Raw genomic sequence first — 21,151 nt, 5'->3', positions numbered from 1 at the left:
TGTGACAGAGACCTGGTTGGATGAAGCAGATGGGCCTGTCCTTGCCGCTGCTTGCCCACCAGGCTTCTCTTACGCACAGCAACCCAGATCATGTGGGCGGGGAGGGGGGGTTGCAGTGATTTTTAGGAAGTCATTAGTCTGCACCAGGCGTCCTATTGGGAAGACCCAGTTCTCTGAGTGCATGTTCTGGAAGTTGGGCAATAGGGGCAGTACAGGATTCCTACTGGTGTACCGACCTCCCCGCTGCACCAAGGATTCCCTGCCCGAGCTGCTTCAGGTCGTGGCGGATATGCTCCTGGAGACACCTAGCTTGGTTGTCCTGGGGGATTTTAACATCCATGCCGACACGACCTTACAAGGGGCCGCTCGGGACTTCGTGGAAAGCATGGCCTCCATGGGGCTGTCCCTGAATAAGTTTGGCCCAACTCATAGCCATGGACATGCCTTAGACTTGGTGTTCACCTCTATGGATGTTGGTGATCTGACACTAACTAAAAGCGAAACAAAAGAAGTGCCATGGTCAGATCACTTCCTGGTGCAACTGGACTTCTCTGCAACCCTTCCCCTCTGCAGGGAGGTGGGACCGATTCGGATGGTCCGCCCCCGCTACTTAATGGATCCAATTGGCTTCCAGAGAGTGGTAGGGGATGCTTTATCCCAAGTTGATGGCCTTTCAGCTGATTCCCTGGTGGCACGCTGGAATGCGGAGTTAACCAGGGCTATTGACTGTCTGGCTCCGAAGCGCCCTCTCCGATTGCATGGAGCCCGGACAGCCCCGTGGTTTTCCCCGGAGCTGAGGGTGATGAAACAATCGTTGAGACGGCTAGAGCGCCGGTGGCGGAAAACTCATTCTGAATCAGACCGGACACGGGTTAGAGCTCAACGTCGAGCCTACCAAGTGGCAATGGCGACGGTGAAGAGGGCCTTCTTCGCCGCCTCCATTGCATCTGCAGAAAACAGCAGCAGGAGACTTTTTCAGGTGGTTCGCAATCTATCGGAACCACCTGTACCACCGGGGCCTGGTAGGGACCCCAAGATCTCCTGCAATGCTTTTGCAAAGTTTTTTGCAGATAAAATCGCTCAGATTCAGAAGGAGGTAGACTCCACCGTGGGAGCAGGGCCAGGGCGGGAGAGTGCTAGAGTTCTGTCTGGTCCTGTTACATGGGATCAATTCCAGTCTGTTACCTCCGAGGATGTGGACAGGCTGCTTGGAAAAGTGAAACCGACCACCTGTCTCCTTGATCCTTGCCCATCCTGGCTGATAAAAGCGAGCCGGGAAGGGCTGGGCGATGGGCTCTGCGGGGTGGTGAATGCTTCCCTCTGTGAGGGAGCCTTCCCAGACCCGCTGAAAGAGGCGGTCATTAAACCGCTTCTTAAAAAAACATCTTTAGACCCGGCCAATTTGGCCAACTATCGCCCAGTCTCAAATCTGCCATTCTTGGGCAAGGTGATTGAGCGGGTGGTTGCTGAACAACTCCAAGCACGCCTGGAGGAAACGGACCATTTGGATCCCTTCCAATCGGGATTCAGGTCTCACCATGGGACTGAAACTGCCTTGGTCGCGCTGGTTGATGATCTCCGGCGGGCTAGGGACAAAGGTGAGAGCTGTTTCCTAGTTCTGCTGGATCTCTCAGCGGCCTTTGACACCATCGACCATAAGATCCTTCTGGACCGTCTAGAGGGGTTGGGAGCTGGGGGCACTGTCATACAGTGGTTCCGCTCCTTCCTCCTGGGCCGTGTCCAGAAAGTGGTGGTGGGGGATGAGTGTTCAGACCCCTGGGCTCTCACTTGTGGGGTGCCTCAGGGTTCTGTCCTCTCCCCCATGCTTTTTAATATCTATATGAAGCCGCTGGGAGAGATCATCAGGGGGTTTGGACTGGGTTTTCATCAGTACGCAGATGACACCCAGCTCTACCTCTCCTTTAAATCAGAACCAGTGAAGGCGGTGAAGGCCCTGTGTGAGTGCCTGGAGGCGGTTGGAGGATGGATGGCGGCTAACAGACTGAGGTTGAATCCTGACAAGACAGAAGTACTGTTTTTGGGGGACAGGGAGCGGGTTGGTGTGGGGGATTCCCTGGTCTTGAATGGGGTAACTGTGTAGCCTGGGAGTCATTTTGGACTCACAGCTGTCCATGGAGGCGCAGGTTAACTCTGTGTCCAGGGCAGCTGTCTACCAGCTCCACCTGGTACGCAGGCTAAGACCCTACCTACCCGCGAACTGTCTCACCAGAGTGGTGCATGCTCTAGTTATCTCACGCTTGGACTACTGCAACGCGCTCTACGTGGGGCTACCTTTGAAGGTGACCCGGAAACTGCAATTAATCCAGAATGCGGCAGCTAGACTGGTGACTGGGAGTGGCCGCCGGGACCATATAACACCGGTTCTGAGAGACCTGCATTGGCTCCCAGTACGTTTCCGAGCACGATTCAAAGTGTTGGTGCTGACCTTTAAAGCCCTAAACGGCCTCGGTCCTGTATACCTGAAGGAGCGTCTCCACCCCCATCATTCAGCCCGGACACTGAGATCCAGCGCCGAGGGCCTTCTGGCGGTTCCCTCATTGCGAGAAGTGAGGCTACAGGGAACCAGACAGAGGGCCTTCTCGGTAGTGGCGCCCGCCCTGTGGAACGCCCTCCCATTAGATGTCAAAGAGATAAATAATTACCTGATATTCAGAAGACATCTTAAGGCAGCCCTGTTCAGGGAAGTTTTTAATATGTAATGCTGTACTGTTTTAACACTGATTGGGAGCCGCCCAGAGTGGCTGGGGAAACTCAGCCAGATGGGCGGGGTATAAATAATAAATTATTATTATTATTATTATTACAAGGGGCCGCTTGGGACTTCGTGGAAAGAATGGCCTCCATGGGGCTGTCCCTGAATAATTTTGGCCCAACTCAGAGTCGCAGACATGCCTTAGACCTGGTGTTTACCTCTATGGATGTTGGTGATCTGACACTAACTAAAAGCGAAACAAAAGAAGTGCCATGGTCAGATCACTTCCTGGTGCAACTGGACTTCTCTGCGACTATTATCCTCTGCAGGGAGGTGAGACTGATTTGGATGGTTTGCCCCCACCACTTAATGGATCCAAATGGTTTCCAGAGAGTGGTAGGGGATGTTTTATCCCATGTTTGTGGCCTTTCAGCTGATTCCCTGGTGGCTCACTGGAATGTGGAGCTAACCAGGGCTATCAACTGTCTCCAGCAGGTTAGGGACAAAGATGAAAGCTGTTTCCTAGTTCTGCTGGATCTCTCAGCAGCCTTTGATACCATCGTCCACAATATCCTTTTGGATCATCACTGGTAAAAGAAGGTAGTATTCTATCCTGACTTCTGTTTAATATAGTTAGGAACATCAGTCTTTCTGCCAGTTCTTCCAGTCCTGTACCCTACCGTCTCCCATACAAATACAGTCCATTGCTTAGAAAGAAATTTATTGATGAGGGCTGAGCATCCTCTGGGCCCTAAAAAATATGGAGGGTATCAGTTGGGTGAGAGATAAGAATGGGGTTGGCCTGTTTCCTTCAGATGTGTCTCCCATTCCCTGTAACACACATACACACAACCAACACAAAATAACCCCCTCTCCCCCCAACCCCCTGGGTAACAGGATTGCCAGTAGTAATGTGAAAAGGAACTAGTGGTCTTAGTAGACCAAAAACTTAACAACAGTGTGATGCCACAGTAAAAAAGAGCTTACGCTATTCTAGGCTGCATAAATAGAAGAATAGTGTCCTGATTGGGGAAGTAATAATTCCACTCTATTCTGTGTTGGTCAGACCACCTCTGGAGTTCTGTGTCCAGTTCTGGGCACAGCAATTTAAGAAGAGTATTAACAAGTTGGAATATGTGCAGAGGTGGGCGACCCAGATGATTAAGGGTCTGGAAACCAAGCTGTATGAGAAACGGATGAAGGAATTGGGTATGTTTAGCTAGGAAAAGAGGAGACTAATATCTTAAAGGCTGACATATGAAGATGGAGCAAGTTTGTTTCCTCCTGCTCTGGAGGGTAAGACCCAACTCTATGGCTTAAAGTAACAAGAAAGGAGATTCCTACTAGACATCAGGAATAACTTTCTTATGATAAGAGCTGTTTGACAAAACCAATCCTTTTTCCAAATCCTGCCTTTGCCCTACTGTTTTTGGGCATAGACTTGGGCTCTACTCTGCTCCACAGAGAACTAGTAGGCTTCTTTCAGTCTGCAGCATGATTAGCTATACAGTGGAATCTCGGCTCCCAAACTTAATCCGTTCTGGAATTCCGTTCGACTCCCGAAATGGTTCAGAAACCAAGGCACAGCTTCAGATTGGCTGTAGGAGCTTCCTGCAGCCAATCGGAAGCCACACCAGATGTTTGGCTTCCAAAGAACATTTGAAAACTGGAACAATCACTTCCAGTTTTCAATTGTTCAGAAGCCAGAATGTTCAGCCCCCAAGGCATTCGGGGGCTGAGGTTCCACAGTAATCTGGAAGAACCAGACTGAAATATGCCTGGACATGTGGGAAATAATATTACAGATACAGCAATGTCTGGGTGTCTCGCCAGACACAGGAAGGCAATTAGATGCATAATGAATAGAGAAATCTTCCATGAAACATGTTCCACTCTCTTTAACTATGGTAATGACCAAAATCAAAACCTTGTCACATCAACTGATCATTATTCTCAGTGGAGAGTTTATGTTAAGTGATATGTTTGAACACTGAATGTGTAAGTTGATGTCTAAAGTCAACAGACAGAACAAACACCATTAGGTGTACTGCTGGATAAGTGTTTAATTGTTCTTATATTTGCATTTGCGTGGTGTGTGTTTTTTTAAACCCAATAAAAACAGCTTTTTAAAAAAGAGTTGTTTGACTCCCATGAGAGGTATTGGACACTCCTTCCATGGAGGTTTGTAAGCAGAGGTAGGATAGCCATGGATATAATGGATGCTTTAGTTGAGATTCCTGCATTGCAGGTGGTTGGATTAGTGACCCTTGGGGACCCTTCCAACTCTAAGATTCTATGGGTCTATGATTCTACATATTTGAAAATGTGTTTGGTTTTGTTGTTGTTCTTCATCCTCAGCTCATCCTCAGCTCAGTCTTAATTTTTCACTTCATGGTAGTAATCCATATCTGGTTAAGACAAGCCTTTTTAGTCATTTTCCCATAAAATATTTTCAGTGTTTCATGATAACCATAATAATAATAATAATAATAATAATAATAATAATAATAATAATAATAATAATAATTTATTTATACCCCGCCACTCTGGGCAGCTTCCAACAAAACTCTAAAATGCAATAACCTATTAAACATTAAAAGCTTCCCTAAACAGGGCTGCCTTCAGATGTCTTCTAAAAAGTTTGGTAGTTATTTTTCTCTTTGACATCTGGTGGGAGGGCGTTCCACAGGATGGGTGCCACTACTGAGAAGGCTCTCTGCCTGGTTCCCAGTAACTTGGCTTCTCATAGCGAGGGAACCACCAGAAGGCCCTCAGCATTGGACCTCAGTGTCCACACACTTACCATTTCTCCCTGGATTGCCATTTGCTCTGATTCAGCTTTAAAGAGCAGGTTTTCAGGGAGAAAGCTGTGGAGCAAGGAAAAATGTGTTTGGGCATGGAGTTTTAATGCACGGATTGTTTCTGGATAGCAAACCAGCTCTTTATAGGTTCCATTTTCATTTCATCCATTCCTGATACCCACCAATAATGGAGAAAGCATTAGCAAGAGGTCCTGTCTAGTGTTTCCTGAAATACGTTTTCCCTAACTGCTGCCATTTAATGGAACTCCCATCAGAAGTGGTAATATGTCCCTTTAGTTTATTAAATTGTGAGCTTTATTAAGTTGCAGGCTTACTGTATTTATTTGAAAGTTATAGACTTGAGAACCAACATTTCATATGCCATAATCATTTATTTTCTTATCTTAATGATCACATTGGAAATTTAACTGATTTAAATTTTACACCATAGCTTTTTGGAGCTAGAACCCAGAACCCCAACACCAAGAGGATAAAAGAAGCCCAGAGGTCCTGAGGCCTGGCTGTGACCACTAGGCTTCAAATTTATGAAGCATTAGAACAATTCTCTTTTCTGGCAGTGACAATACTGTTACCAATACGGACTATATTTCCAAAACCTTTCTTTTGTTTTTCCTTTATGGCACAAAAATCTTTGGTTGCACATCCATGGAAAAAGAATCTATCCCCCTTATTAAAACCTAAGGAAGAAGAAAGAAAGAAATGTTCACATTAGTGCTTTTCCAGGGCCTTTGAGATTGTGGTTGTGTTAGTGAATGTGAATTTTAATAATTCATTTTTATAAAATATACAGCTGAAAAATCTGCAGAAATCCCATAAACACATCTAAAATTTGGAATACAATGTTCATTCAGCCACTGATGAATGGCATGATAACAATGAGGAGGCAGGGGAGGGGAAGGAAAATTGAGAAGCCGAGGAGGCTCAAGCATAGAAGGAAGGCCTGGCATCTGAAGAGGAGGAGGAGGAAGAAGAAGTGGAGGTTGAGGGGAGTAAGTAGGATCGTGATGTTGGATGCCTCAGGATTCCAACCAAATCACAGCTGACATTGTGCATTTGCTACCCGCCCCCCTTGTTGTTGTTGTTTTTTTTGGGGGGGAGTAGAAATTATATAAGGGACGCAGGTGGCGCTGTGGGTTAAACCACAGAGACTAGGACTTGCCGATCAGAAGGTCGGCGGTTCGAATCCCTGTGACGGGGTGAGCTCCCGTTGCTTGGTCCCTGCTCCTGCCAACCTAGCAGTTCGAAAGCACCTCAAAGTGCAAGTAGATAAATAGGAACCGCTCCGGCGGGAAGGTAAACGGCGTTTCCGTGCGCTGCTCTGGTTCGCCAGAAGCGGCGTAGTCATGCTGGCCACATGACCCGGAAGCTGTCTGCGGGCAAACGCCGGCTCCCTCGGCCCATAGAGCGATATGAGCGCCGCAACCCCAGAGTCGGTCACGACTGGACCTAATGGTCAGGGGTCCTTTTACCTTTACCTTAGAAATTATATGGACCACCCCATTTGCTTAGATATTTGCTGCCTGCCAGCTGCTGGTTTCATTCCAGGGATGAGCATCATTTGATTGTCAAAAAAGTAAGGATTTCCTAAGTATGGTGTGTTGGGATGGATAAGAAAGAGGAAGCAAGGTGTTTAGAGGTAGTCATTGTCTTTTGGTATCCAGGCGTTAAAGAAAGGAGGGGGATATATGTGTGTATGTGGACATATGTGGTCTGTGTGTTTTTGTGAAAAAGAGAAGCAAAAACAGTGGGGCTGTATGTATGCATGAGTGTCTTGGTGATAGGTGTCTCTACATCTTTGTAAAGGAGAGAGAGATAAACAGAGAGGTATGTATATATGCATGTATGCCTGTGAGGGAGAGACATCTTTTTAGAAAAGAAGGATAGAATATTAATGTGTGTGCATTTGGGAGGAAGAGGGAGAGGTGTTTGTGAAAGAGTGACAAAAAGCTAAGGGGGTGGAGTGTACCAATCATGGTTTCCTTGAGATGGGGGAGCAAAGTGAAGTGTACTAAGTAAGACCAGATCAATGAAGTGGGTGGGTTAATGATTGGGGTGTGTGAAAACAGAGGTCACCAGTAAGGGGGAGGAAATGAGGGAGGAATGGGAATGTGGGGTGTACAAAGGATAATAAATCATGGAGTAGAGTTAAGGAGCATGTAGGAAAGGGTGAAGTGGAGGGAGTAGCATCCCAAATAGCAGAGGAATCATAGAAAGGGGTCTACCCCTTCAGAAATCAGGGAAAGAGGGAGGGACAGGGAAAGAGAGAGAAGGAGGAGTCACGTGGGGTGGAAAAGCACAATGGAGGAGGGAAATGCACTCTTCAAATGTTTGTAAGAGGTGTGAGAGACTTTCAAAATGTTTTGGATGGGAGTGGGGTGGTGAGTGCAACAAACAGGGGGATATGCCACTTGTCCTGAATAAAAAAGTATGACTATAAAGAAACATTTTCAGATGACACCCAATGTCCGTAGAACTTGAAAGGCCACGGAGAGTACATTTGAGGGCTGAGGTGTTACCCCTAAGTAGATCCGACCTTCTCAGTTTCAGGATGTGGGTGGACCAGAAGGGGAACTTTCACAGGTGACCTCAACAGATGAGTAGGCTTATGTGGGAGAAGGCAGTCCTTGAGACGCCCAATTCCCAAGATATGTGGCACATTTAACTATGTGACACCAGTATTTTGAAGGGAACCTAGATAGTCCTGAGGGTTTCTCAGACGGTTTTGGAACTGGTTTCTGTTTTCAAGAAACTATCTGTATAAAACTTCAAATAGATTTGGAGCTAATTGCAAGCATTTTGCCCCAATCAGTTTCTGCCATTTTGCTTGCTGTTAACAGAGAGATGTGGTCTGGGGAGAGTTTCAAGGTAGAGTTAGAGAGGCCTGAATATTCCCTCTACTGGTGTAAGCAAGTGAGATAAGGTGTAAGCAAGTGACATAAGGTGATGGGCTCTTCCTCCATGTGACACTTTCCCCAGGCAGTATCTTTTTCTCCAACACATTCTCTCTTCCATCATCCATCACATTAATTCTGAAATCTGGTTGTGGGCAAAGTCTGTGCCAAGGATAGCTAACCAGGAGCAGAGCCCACTGGTGCCTTCTGCCAAATGTACAAAAGCATGCATCCACAGGAGATATCAGAGGAAGTGGGGGAAGAGACAGAGGGGCTTCTTTCTCTCTCTCATTTATATTAGAGACTGATATATTAAGTGCATTGACATGTAAAAGAAACTTTGATTATTGTTTTTAAAAACAGATTCAAAAAAGAAGAAAAGCTTGCTTCTTACTTTTCTGGCAACATAAAATGGGGACAGGGGAAAATAAAGGGGTCAGCATGGTTTTCCAAGGTGATTTGCAGGCTTTGTTTCCTGGTTCAGTAGCAATCTTACCTTCCGTAAGAGCTCCCTCAAAACGAACACACTGATTTTCATTCCCAAGACAGTTGACGGTTTTATCACTCGTACAATTCTGAAATTTGGCAGTGAAGCAGGCTGGGCACTGCATACCATTCGGTGTAAGAGCATTGTGATCTGGAACTGCCAAAATCAAATCTATAGTCAGTATGTGTAATGGTTTTATCTGTCTTTATATCTACAATCTCTGCCATCACATATACATTTATTATCTCATTTGCTTTTTATGTGCTGCTAAAAGGTCTTTCCCTTTAAAGGTCTTTACAGCGCAATGCTCGTCTTGTGTTTTTAGGGATAAGCTCCAGAAGAAGGCTGCTGGTGGTGGAGGGATTGTGGTGTTGCTACAGCAGAGTGATGAGAGCTGGCTAAGCACACAAGAGGGCTGAATTAAGCCTCCATCTTCACACATGAAGATAATGATCCTTTTTATCACCTTCCCCAAAAGATAGGTGTTAAGTATCTTCTATGGGTTAAAATTGAAGTTTGTCTATGGGAAGATGTTGAAAAACCTTAAACTGCTACATTAAATTCAAAAGAACACACACACATGGACAAACACACACTCCTATATACAGTTGTACCTCGTTTTGTGGCCAGGATCTGTTCTGGATCCGGCTGCTAGCCAAAAAATACACAGGGCAAAGCGATGTGTCTGTGAACACATGGGGAGCAGTTTGCACTTCTGTGCATGCACGAAGCGCAATTTAGTGCTTCCGTGCATGCACGAGCGGCACACATGGAAGTAACCCATTCCAGTACTTCTGGGTTTGCCGCAGACGTTCGCCGGAATGGGCGCTAGACAAGGCGGGCATTCACGGAGGTATTAGTGTATACACAAAGAGAGTTGTGCATTGACCCTCTTTGGATGGCAGGAAGGAGGAAAGGACCTTCTTCAAAAGGGATCCTCCCAGAATGGTCCTCCTTTTCAGTGTTTCTCCTTCTCACTCATGGCAGCCTCTGCTTCCTGTCTGCCTGACAACTCATCCCCAGAAAGCTCTGCACTGCTCAGCCCTAGATCTAGCCATCTGAGGCTGTCTCAACCCCAGTTGAATGAGACTAAGATCCCTCAAAAGATGCCCAGTTTGGGTTGCGCCTTGGCTGAATCTGGAGCACAACTATAATATGTAGGATATTTTAAAAAAGATGTAGACACTTACTTGTGAGAGTTTCATTGTTGCATAGGTCACTGCTGCAGCAGTGGATCGTCATGTCAAGGAATTTACCCCGAGTTGAAGTGAAGCTGTAATGGCCCGAATGGCACACTTCAGACGCGGCACATCCATAGAAAACTTCCTCTCTATTAGCAACTGTGAAAGAGAATTTTATAAGAAATGCCTAGAACTGGGGCAAAAAATGCTGGTCTATTAACTCCAAATGTAGTTTATTTGTAATGTTTCCCATATTCTTAACTGGCTGAATGGGGGACATTTCAGACTAACCATATTGAAAGTATTATTAAATTTAATAGACAAGGAGAAGGGCCACTACTTTTTGAAACAACAGTGCTGGGGATTTGTTTATCTTGAAGCATTTTTAAAATGGAACTATTCCATTTAAACTTGGAAAAAACATTTCATTTGAAATAATGCAGAACTTCCTTTCAGAATTCTGCAGACTGCATTCTGATATATCCTACAAACTTGAAAACAGTTTGCAGTGTTTTCTACTGCTTAAAAACAGTAACAGAGTGGTGGAATTGTAAATTAATTTAAAAGTATTGGGAAATGATTTATAATATTTTTTTAAAAAAATGTTTAAGATAACTTTGTGAAAAATCCAGAAGCCTTTTTACTAGGCATTTCAGGTCAAGATTTGCCAAAAGAGAAGAAAAAACTTTTCATGTATGCTACAACTGTGGCTAGGATATTGCTAGCACAAAGATGGAAAAGTGTTGAAATACCAACCAAAGAAGAATGGCAAAGAAAACGGATGGAATATGCTGGAATGACAAATTAATGGAAAGACTTCGAGACAAGGACAATAGAGATTTTAAGAAAGACTGGGAACCATTCATATCATATTTACAGAATCAATGCAAAGAAATGGACTTACTTGCAGGGTTTCATTAAACACTTGCAATTAACAAAATAAATGTAGGATGAGCATGTTTAAGTGATAAGAGAGTAATAATAATATTTTTAAAAAAATTAGAGAATAGAAACAACCAATAAGCAGGAAGAGATAATATGCCAAAAATAAATAGAGGAAGCTCAGGGAAGTCGTGGAGGGGAGGGGGAAATTGGGGAGTGGTATTTTTGTTATATGTGATGATATTTTGATGCTAAGAATGTAAAATTTCAATAATATATATATTTTTAAAAAACAGTAACAGAGTGGTGCTCCGCTGAACTCATATTGCCCAGTTCAGCAATCTCAGCAGTGTGCTTGCATCACACTGACCTCTGTCTCGTTGCCCTTCCCCCTCTACCTCCAAGGATGCAGCAGTGATGTGGGCAATGGAAGGTAAGGTGAGCACCATTGACCCATCCAACCAAATGGTACGGTTTAGTAGCATATATCTGCATATCACAGGTCAGGGGTTCCTTGGGCTTCAGACTGTCTTCACAATGTATTTCCAGAGATGTCATGAAAGAAGATATATGGTGGTATTTCCTTGAAATCTGACTTACCCTGACCTTGGCAATTAGCTGATAATGACTTGTGAGTGAGTGGGGAATCTCTGAGCAGAATAAGATATGTGACAAATCTTCCAAAATATGTTAGTTAGAGGGTTGCAAGAAGCAGGCATGGGCTTGCTGTGGTAGCCACCCTGGCACCAAATTCCATCCAGCTTGGATAGCAGGGAAAGCAGAAACAGCAGCACCAAAAAATGTTGCCTGCCTTGAAAGAGAGCATGCATCCATTAATTAAGTTAATACCTTGCTATATGCCTTAGAAAGCACTGCAAATAACAAGGCCTATGGAACAACTGATTGGTTCAAAATTGGGAAAGGAGTACGACAAGGCTGTATATTGTCTCCCTGCTTATTTAACTTATATGCAGAATTCATCATGCGAAAGGCTGGGCTGGATGAATCCGAAGCCGGAATTAAGATTGCCGGAAGAAATATCAACAACCTCAGATATGCAGATGACACAACCTTGATGGCAGAAAGTGAGGAGGAATTAAAGAACCTTTTATTGAGGGTGAAAGAGGAGAGCGCAAAATGTGTTCTGAAGCTCAACATCAAAAAAACGAAGATCATGGCCACTGGTCCCATCACCTCCTGGCAAATAGAAGGGGAAGAAATGGAGGCAGTAAGAGATTTTACTTTCTTGGGCTCCGTGATCACTGCAGATGGTGACAGCAGTCACGAAATTAAAAGACGCCTGCTCCTTGGGAGAAAAGCAATGACAAACCTAGACAGCATCTTAAAAAGTAGAGACATCACCTTGCCAACAAAAGATGGAGGGCACAAGGAGAAGGGGACGACAGAGGATGAGATGGTTGGATGGTCTTCTTGAAGCTACCAGCATGAGTTTGATCAAACTGCGGGAGGCAGTGGAGGACAGAAGTGCCTGGCGTGCTCTGGTCCATGGGGTCACGAAGACTCGGACACGACTAAACGACTAAACAATAACAACAATATTTCCTGAAACCTTAAAACCTTTGTTTAGAGATGAACCACTGGAATACTCCTCTTGTGTTTTTTCCTTCCTCAGTTCTCCACATTGTGAAGCATTATTTCAAAATTACTTGAGGTGGGACAAGGAGCCATGACAGTGTGGAGCACCTTGATCTTCCATCCATTGATTGCTCAACATATGAATACTATTTACGGAACCAGTGAAGAAACGCTCAATTGTAGTGCCGTTCTTGGCACTGATTATATTTGGTTTATAGTCCAAGTTTCTTATCCTGGTCTGATAGCCAACTGTAAACTGGTTTTCATTAGTTTGGGGGTGCTGCAGATCTCTATATATTGCAAATCAAAATGGGCATCCAAAATGGATCACTGGTTGTGATCAGATGTTCTTTCTTTATTATTTTATTTTTAGATAACCCACTTACACATGTTAGCCATTACTCACTGCAGGGATGGGCAAGATGTGGTCCTCCAGAACTGGTTGGACAATATCTCTCATCTTTCCAGAGTATTGGCCATGCTGGCTGCAGCTGATGAATTTCAAATTCAAGCACAGCTGGAATGCCACTTCTTCCTCACTTCTGCTTTTGTGCATCAAAAGGGAAATGATTAAAAGATAGGTTAGACTTACCTGAATTTGTGTTCAAAACACCAGCAACACAGAGATTCTGTCCAGGTTTACATTCCGAAACATTTTCGGCTGAGAGTTCAGTAGTGTTGACCGCAGAGATGCATTTCAGTGGTACAACTACAGGCAGGAGAGAAATATTAATGCAAAGCTGTTTCTTTCTTTCTTTCTTTTTGGTGTTTGTGGTTTTGTGACTAATGCACAGAGAAGAGGAGATTGCAGATCCAAACTTTTATGAAACATGAAAAATCAGTATACAGTGGTACCACGGGTTACATATGCTTCAGGTTACATACGCTTCGAGTTACAGACTCCGCTAACCCAGAAATCGTACCTTGGGTTAAGAACTTTGCTTCAGGATGAGAACAGAAATCGTGCTCTGGCGGTGCAGCGGCAGCAGGAGGCCCCATTAGCTAAAGTGGTGTTTCAGGTTAAGAACAGTTTCAGGTTAAGAACGGACCCCCGGAACGAATTAAGTACTTAACCCGAGGTACCACTGTACAAGTATGTTAAATATGTTTAATTAACAGGGATCCAATAAACCTTTTGAATAATGTTTCATTTTAGTAAAATAAAATAAGGCAAACACTCATTAATTAGTGCTGTTGAAGTCATTAGCTAGAAGTAATAAGTTTTACTATTTCCTCGGTGTGGTGGAGTGCTCAATCCTTTCCTGTCTACCACCAATTTTCCTCCCACTGGATCTCTCAAGTAAATACTCCACTTCTTTGAGTCTTACACAATTCTTATGCAATCATTTATTATTTGGTGAAAGTTTAAAAAGATTCATTCTGGTCCTTTTTCATAACACTAAAATTCTTGAACATCCATTGAAACTATGCCCATGCTATGCATAATTTTATCAATGTTGTTGTTGTTGTTGTTACTAATACTATTATTATTATACCCCACTCATCAGCCACTCTGGGCAGCTCACAGCATATAAAAATACTAAAACATCAAGCATTTAAAACTTCCCAATACAGGGCTGCCTTCAGAACGTTTAAAGGGACTCACTTTGGTCCTTCTTAATATAACACTAGAACTCTTGATCATCCAATGAAGCTGAAAGATTGTGGACAGACAAAGAAAACTACTTAGCCCATGCTATTCTGAATTTATCAATGTCTTTTATAAACTCTACCCACCTCCAATCCAGGCTAACACATTTAAAGAAGAATAGGAAAAGGACCTGCCACAATTGCTATATATAGTGATGAATTGAGGGAATTGCATTATTCAAGAGCTGTGGATGCAGAGATTAGATATGAAAGGAAGGCTTCCCTTTCTAGTGAATACTTGCTGCAGTGAGACATCAAAAGAGAAAAAATCAATAAAAAACCACTCTGATGCAACAAAGGCAGCCTCTATAACACCCCATACTGGAAATCCTCAGGGATGATATAGAGAAGTAACATCATCCCAAGGGCTTTAGGGGAGTTACTTAAAGGTTGTTGAGCACCAAATGGATGACAACGAAAGAAAACACACCAGAGTAAATTTAAGGAACTGCAGAAAGTGGGGGGAGGAAGTCAAGTTTTGAAATGTTAAAATGACTGTAAAATCATTGAAATGTATAAACCTGAAAATCATAAAAAAAAATTTAAAAAAAGAAAACACACCAGAGTGCCCAGTCTGCAGTGCTCACAAAACAGTGGGAAAGGGGAGGAAAGGGCCAAAGAAATGAAAGAAAATGGAAGATTTCCTTTGGAACAAAGTAAACACAATTCCACATGTTCTATATTAGAGATAGTATAGCCCTGGCTCTCCACTTTGAAACTGTACCTTACTAGGAGACTTTTCCACTCTGCTAAATGTATAATCAGTGGTCTCTGATCACTATTCTCTTTAGGTATGCTATACTCTGCTCCTTTTCCAGTGATGATCCTCCGAGGTTCTCTTCTTCCCCCTTCACAGCACATTCTGAGATGATTAAAAGAATTCTGGTTATCTGCTTTCAACTCACCTGGAGAGAGCATTGCCCAGAAAAGGCATGTGCTCAGGACTGCCTTCATAGTGCTGGAATAAGCAAGAGTCCGGAACGACTTGGATAGGAGTTGGACCATCAAAGGCAACTGATGCAGAAAAGAGCCATTTCAGAGCAATTTAAATGAGAAGGAAAGGGGCCTGAGGGCAACACTTCGGGAAAATTTGTTTCTTGGGCAGTGAGATGTAGTGACTGAGTGTACCAGAATGGGTGATGCCAGATTACAAAGTTTGTTAATTAATTGAAAATAAATTACTTTGTATAAATGGATTAATTTTTGCCAGACCCTTAGGGCAGCACCTGGGCAGAACTTGTTTGATGAGGCAGAAGAATGGATGCACATGGAGACTTTTTCCCTCATCATGCCTGATTTAAAAATTCAACATTGCAAAAGGTTATATCTCAAAGGGTCCAGCCAAATGTACAGCTATTTGAAGTACTTTTATTAGATTAAGGTCAAAGGGGGAAAGGACTGCTGTCTGCTGTGTATGTAAAATTAGGATTCCCCCCCCCCCACTGGTCCATTATTAAGCCTTAAACTTACATGGGAGAAAGAACTTCACATACAAATAAAGGATTCTAAATGGTATGAGCTATGGTCATCTAAACCATGTAGAACAATCTCCTTTTATAGCAGAGAGCATTCTAAGAAAATCCTGCATAGATGGCATTGCACACCAATGCAAACTCCCCATGTGAAATCACAATCTTCTCAGAACTGCTGAAGGGGTATGGGGAAAGAGTAAACTTTTTCTGCCTATGGTGGGACGGCCCACATTTATTCAAATTCTGTAGAATGGTGGGGGGCGTTGTTTGTTTTTAAAAAGACCAAAATATCCACTGTCACCGCAACTTTTTATACTAAAATTTTGAGGTGACCATTTGAAAGGTTTCTACTCTCTGGAACTCTTGACATGGATGTTAGTGGCTGCCAGAACCTCAATTGCCCCGATATGTGAAAATTTTACATATTGGATTTATGGATGATGTGGAGTTCAGTATTGGCTGAAAACAATAAATGACCTGTTGCCAAAGGCTGGGAGGACCCTGAAAATTTCTGGACTGCTTGGTGGGTTGTTATCTTATATACAACAAATACAGATGCCCATCCATGCCCATACACCCTGTCCATGGTAAAAAAAAAAATGACACATGGCTTTTGTAATGTTCTTAAGTACTTTACCAACTAAATATTAAGTCTCTCCTAGATATACTGTGCTGCTTTTTTTGTACGTCTTTTACTTCAATAACATTAAAAAAATATTCATACAGGAAGAAGTGTGTTTGTCACCTTGAGCTGCTTGCATAAAATCTGGGTTATGGTGCATACAACATGTTAGTGGAAGGATTAGATCCTCTGGTGGGGGACACAACATGCTCCTTCTGGGGTATTTTGTCCATCTTTGGTCCCCACCCTGTACTCAGCTCTTCCCTGTGGGTCACAGAAGCTGTCAGCATGCGACAGCAGCCACAACCTGGAAATGGCTTCGACTGGCTGGCTAAACCAAGCAAGGGTCACTGAGGAGTCCCAGACCTTCAGTGAGCTAGGGACTTGCCCTGCATGCAGGGACTGACTCTATCAGATTGAGTGGAGAAAACCAATAGTGAGTGCAACTGTCAAGAAAGTGATTCCTGTACATGTTGTAGAGGGGCATGAGGGACTGATGGGCTGGTCACACTGGGAAGGTAGCCGATCTAGGAGAAGGAAAACTCTGTTCCTAAACCACTGCTGCTTTGTGGAATATCTCAGGGAGAAGAAAATCTAAGGAGTAAATACTGCACAAATCTGGACAGGAGTATCTAAGACAGACAGATGGAACCTTGTATGCCTCTTTCTGGCAACTCCTGTAGCCAAGTTGGTTCCATACATACTGCTTTGCTTTCCTTTGGACTACATCAGTGAGGCCAAGAGAGTGTATTGTCGCCTGTGCAGCCTAGGACATCCATGAACACTGCCCAAGTTTCCACACCGGGGAGCTCATTTTGGTGCTGCTAATGCAGCAATTTGACTTCATCCCTGGAGGTGCACTCCATTGTCTCTTGAGGCAGACAGATGCCAACTACAATAATAATCTCAGCAACAATAATAATTATTTTTGTCACTTTTAATCGACAGTTCTCTTGGTAGTTGGGAGTAAATACCATACAGATATTTTACATAGGCTCCATATACCCATTTTTTCAGTTGCATAGAAATATTAACCCAAAATCATTAAGAAGGTTAGATGACTTAAATATTGTCTCATCTTCACAGTACAATGGGTGTAAGTGCAGTGGAAGAAACAGGCAGAATGTTCCAGAGAACGATTTCATCAACCCTCAGTAATGACCTTGAAGCCCTACTGAAATACCAAATCATATATAATGTATTTTTCAGAAACACAAAGTGATTTTGACAGATAGTACACGTCTTCGATACCCAGCTTGGCATCAGGGCCAAATGAGCCTCAGGGCAATATCTAGGAACAACTGCTTCAGTATAGCATAAGAATGGATACAAATAGAGACTTGTGTTTACCAGCTCTCTGCTTCCCTGAGTCTTAACTTGTATCCCCATATTTGGGCTGCTCTGGGTGCTCCCTGTTATCCTCACTGTCAGAACTGCCATTCAGTGTGTCAATTCATGTCTAAGTTGCAGGGAGTTGGGTTAGGTGATCCTCTGAGTCTCTTCCTACTCTATATTTCTATAATTCAATCTTGGAGCAGTTTAAAAGCATCCATGTGATATGCTAGGAAACATGCCAAAAATGAAATATAGGATACCAAAGAAATGAATAAACGTTGAGTGAGAAAGCTTTCCCATGTGGTGATGCTGTAAATCAAGGGAAATCATAATCCCTGACCTTTCACTCTTAGCTCCTGACAACTCTTCTTCTGAACCCTCACACTGGGCTAAAAGATGCTTGCTTGTTGCTGGCCATTGTTGCTGGCCATTGTTTTCTGGATCATGGACAACTCCAAGAGAACAACTCGCATAGCTGAAGGTTGGTGCTAATCCGAGGTCTTCTGTTGCTGCATCTTTTTTTAACCCTCCTCAGCACCTCCCATCATGCCTTAAGGTGATGGCTCCCCATTTGTGGAGTCCTATCCCCACTGGGCCTTGGGATGCCACTGGTGTTATAGGCCTTGCATTCTGACCCTTCTTTCCACATCCCTTCTTGTTGTACTGAGCCAGCAGCACCAGCTTTTCCTACTTGTGGACATCCTTAGGCAGGCAGGGTGAAGGTTGTAGGGCCACTGGACAAGCATGGTGGGGTGACATAGGTGAATTGAGCATGCAAAAGGCATCTCTGAGCTTCTTGTTTGAGTTCTATAGGCTCCTAACTACTACGCTCAGGTTCTGTATCATGTACCTTGTTCAGTTCCCCTGAGATTGTTGTATAATTCATGGACTCAGTCACATCACCTTCCCCTCACACTGTGAGGGAGGCCAGGCACATTACAACTGAGCTCTCTTTCTTTCCAAGGTGGCTTCCCCCAGTATGTCACAAGCAGTGCCACCAAAAGATCCTGTTGATCTTCAGGGAGACTGGAAGAATACCTTTCTCATGCATACAGTAGGTGTCATGCATGTTTAAGCTGTTTATGTGGCACATGCCTGTGGCATTGCCACCATAGCAAAAACATGGCAAACAGGCTCAAGGCAGAACAGTGAGCAAACTAGCCTGCTAGTCTCAGGTGCAGTAGAGCACAACCTTTTGTGACAAGAGAAGAAAACTGGGATTCAGGTATACAGTTGCAAATAAAATGTTTTAAATGTGTTGTAAAGTGCAATATACAAATGTGACACAGGCTAGTGGGTGACTAGGAAACTGGACATGTGAACTTAGCAGAACCCAATCCAATTGCTTTATTTCTCTTCACTCAATTACCTGAGAAGCTGAGTCTCTCCCATTAGGTCATGTTTGCCCAATGGCACAGGTAGAGTAGCAGGCATGAGATCACAAGAAAGAGGACACACACCAGACATACAGTCATTTTCAGACTTGTGCATCTTTTAGACCTAGACTTCTCAAGGCTTCTAATTAAATATGTATTTGTAATTATAATAATCTTGGGTTGTTATAATTTAAGAACCTTTCTACCACAGAAGGTGTCATGAATCACCTTCTTGGGCGGCAGAGCAGTGAACACAGGTTGACACTGCAGGGCTGGTTTAAAGCAAGGTTTGAACCCAGTGGGAAGGCAGATAGGGAAGGCTCTGTTGTGCTAGCTTCTGTATTGCAATAACCATTTTTATTTGTTAAAAAAACAACTCATTTTTCCTTTCAAAGGAAACTTCATTTTGGTGCTGGGGTACACTAATGGCCTTTGGGATAATCTTCAGCTGAGCCAACGTCTTCCTCAACTGCTGTTTTGCACATTACCTGATGTCTTCCACTTGACTGGAAGTGGAAGTGACTAAGAGTATGGCTGAGAGTATGGCCTTGTTTGTGTAGTTTGTGGAGACAGCTGGCTCTATGCTGTGTGGGTACTTTATTATCACCAGTTATTCTCTTATACACTAGTACTTCAGCTTTTAAGGTCTCTAGTCATCCCTTTCTCTCTCTGGGAAGGTGATCACCTCTATGACAGGAGAATCAGTTTTACTGGCTGAAGCTTCCTGTGCATCTATGCAATATCAAGCCAAAGTGGTTTAAGAGTTCTCTTAGATTTTGAAGTCATTTTACCTGCAGCTCACTCTATTGCTAAAGTCTTACCAGAAAGAATCTCATATCCAAACTTTCCTCCTCAAAAAAGAAATCTTTTCATGAAGAATTTTATGGGTGATTTCCATGTAGGTTACATCCTGGTTTTGCCCTTGCCTTTTTGCCCACAGATGCTTTCTTTGTTGTCTTTACCATTTGAATTGTAATTAATTACATAGAAAAATAATTTTGAGAAGTGTCTGGCAACAGTTAATGAAATCAGAGATGAATATTTCAGCCAATTTCAACACTATGCTTTGTATTTCACTTTGTTCCTTTGAGTCTTCTTGGCGAACACACAATGCCCATCCCAGAGCTCAATCATCCTTTTGTTTCCAAGTGTAGCATGTGGCAAGAATTCTTGGCCTATAAATCTATCCATGTAAGCCTCTACCTGCATCAGTTCTCTGGCCTATCTCTGAGTTTCATAATCTATAGAAAATGATGAAGGCACTTCTAAGCTCATGCCTTCTCTTAGTGCTGCTCTCTCCAAGTAAGTAGAAACCAGTAGAATTGGATTCTTTTTATCGTCTTTAGAGGACACTGGAAATGCTTGCTCCTTGGATGGTAATGTGAGTGAGGACAGGAGATGAATGCAATAGAGAGCAAGGACTGCTGGGTTACAAGGGGATGTAGGGGAGAGTCAACTCAAGAGTTTAAGCACTTAAATCTTGGCAGCCATGTACAGTCTGTTATAAACATGCATTTATCTGATGAAGGAATCTGATTAACCATATTTAGGCCTAATAAGTGAAAGCTACAGTTTCTGGATTACAGCCATCTAGATTATATTACTATTAATAAATTCAATCAATCAATCAATATAATTTTATGTTTTATACCCAATGGCCATCACAATACAATATAAGCACAAATTACAAAACTACAAAATGGAAGGCATAACATGAAAGACCAGACACTGTCCATATTTTTATTATTTTTATTATTTTTCTATTATTATTATTATTATTATTATTATTATTAAAATCCTTTTGGTCAGCACATCCCTAGGGTTTGGCACTTGCACTATCCAAAAAGGTTGCCCTTATCTTTCTTGCTGTTACTGCAAATAGTGCCACCCTATAACCATTTATCAACATCTGCCAACAGCCATTTAATTTTTAAAACATCTGGTTCACCTTCTAAGGTGGTAGGGAAGATAAATTTGGCTCTGAGTGAATCACACAATGAACAATACAGAATATAATGTAAAATTTATTCATTTATTGAATAAATTGAATAAATATTCTTTATGAAAGTGAGGGATAGAATATTTATTTTGTGTGTGTGTGTGTGTGTGTGTGTGTGTGTGTGT

Source organism: Podarcis muralis, chromosome 7 (genome assembly GCF_964188315.1).
Source record: "Podarcis muralis chromosome 7, rPodMur119.hap1.1, whole genome shotgun sequence".
NCBI lineage: Eukaryota > Metazoa > Chordata > Lepidosauria > Squamata > Lacertidae > Podarcis > Podarcis muralis.
Note: the sequence above shows the minus strand (reverse complement) of the source record.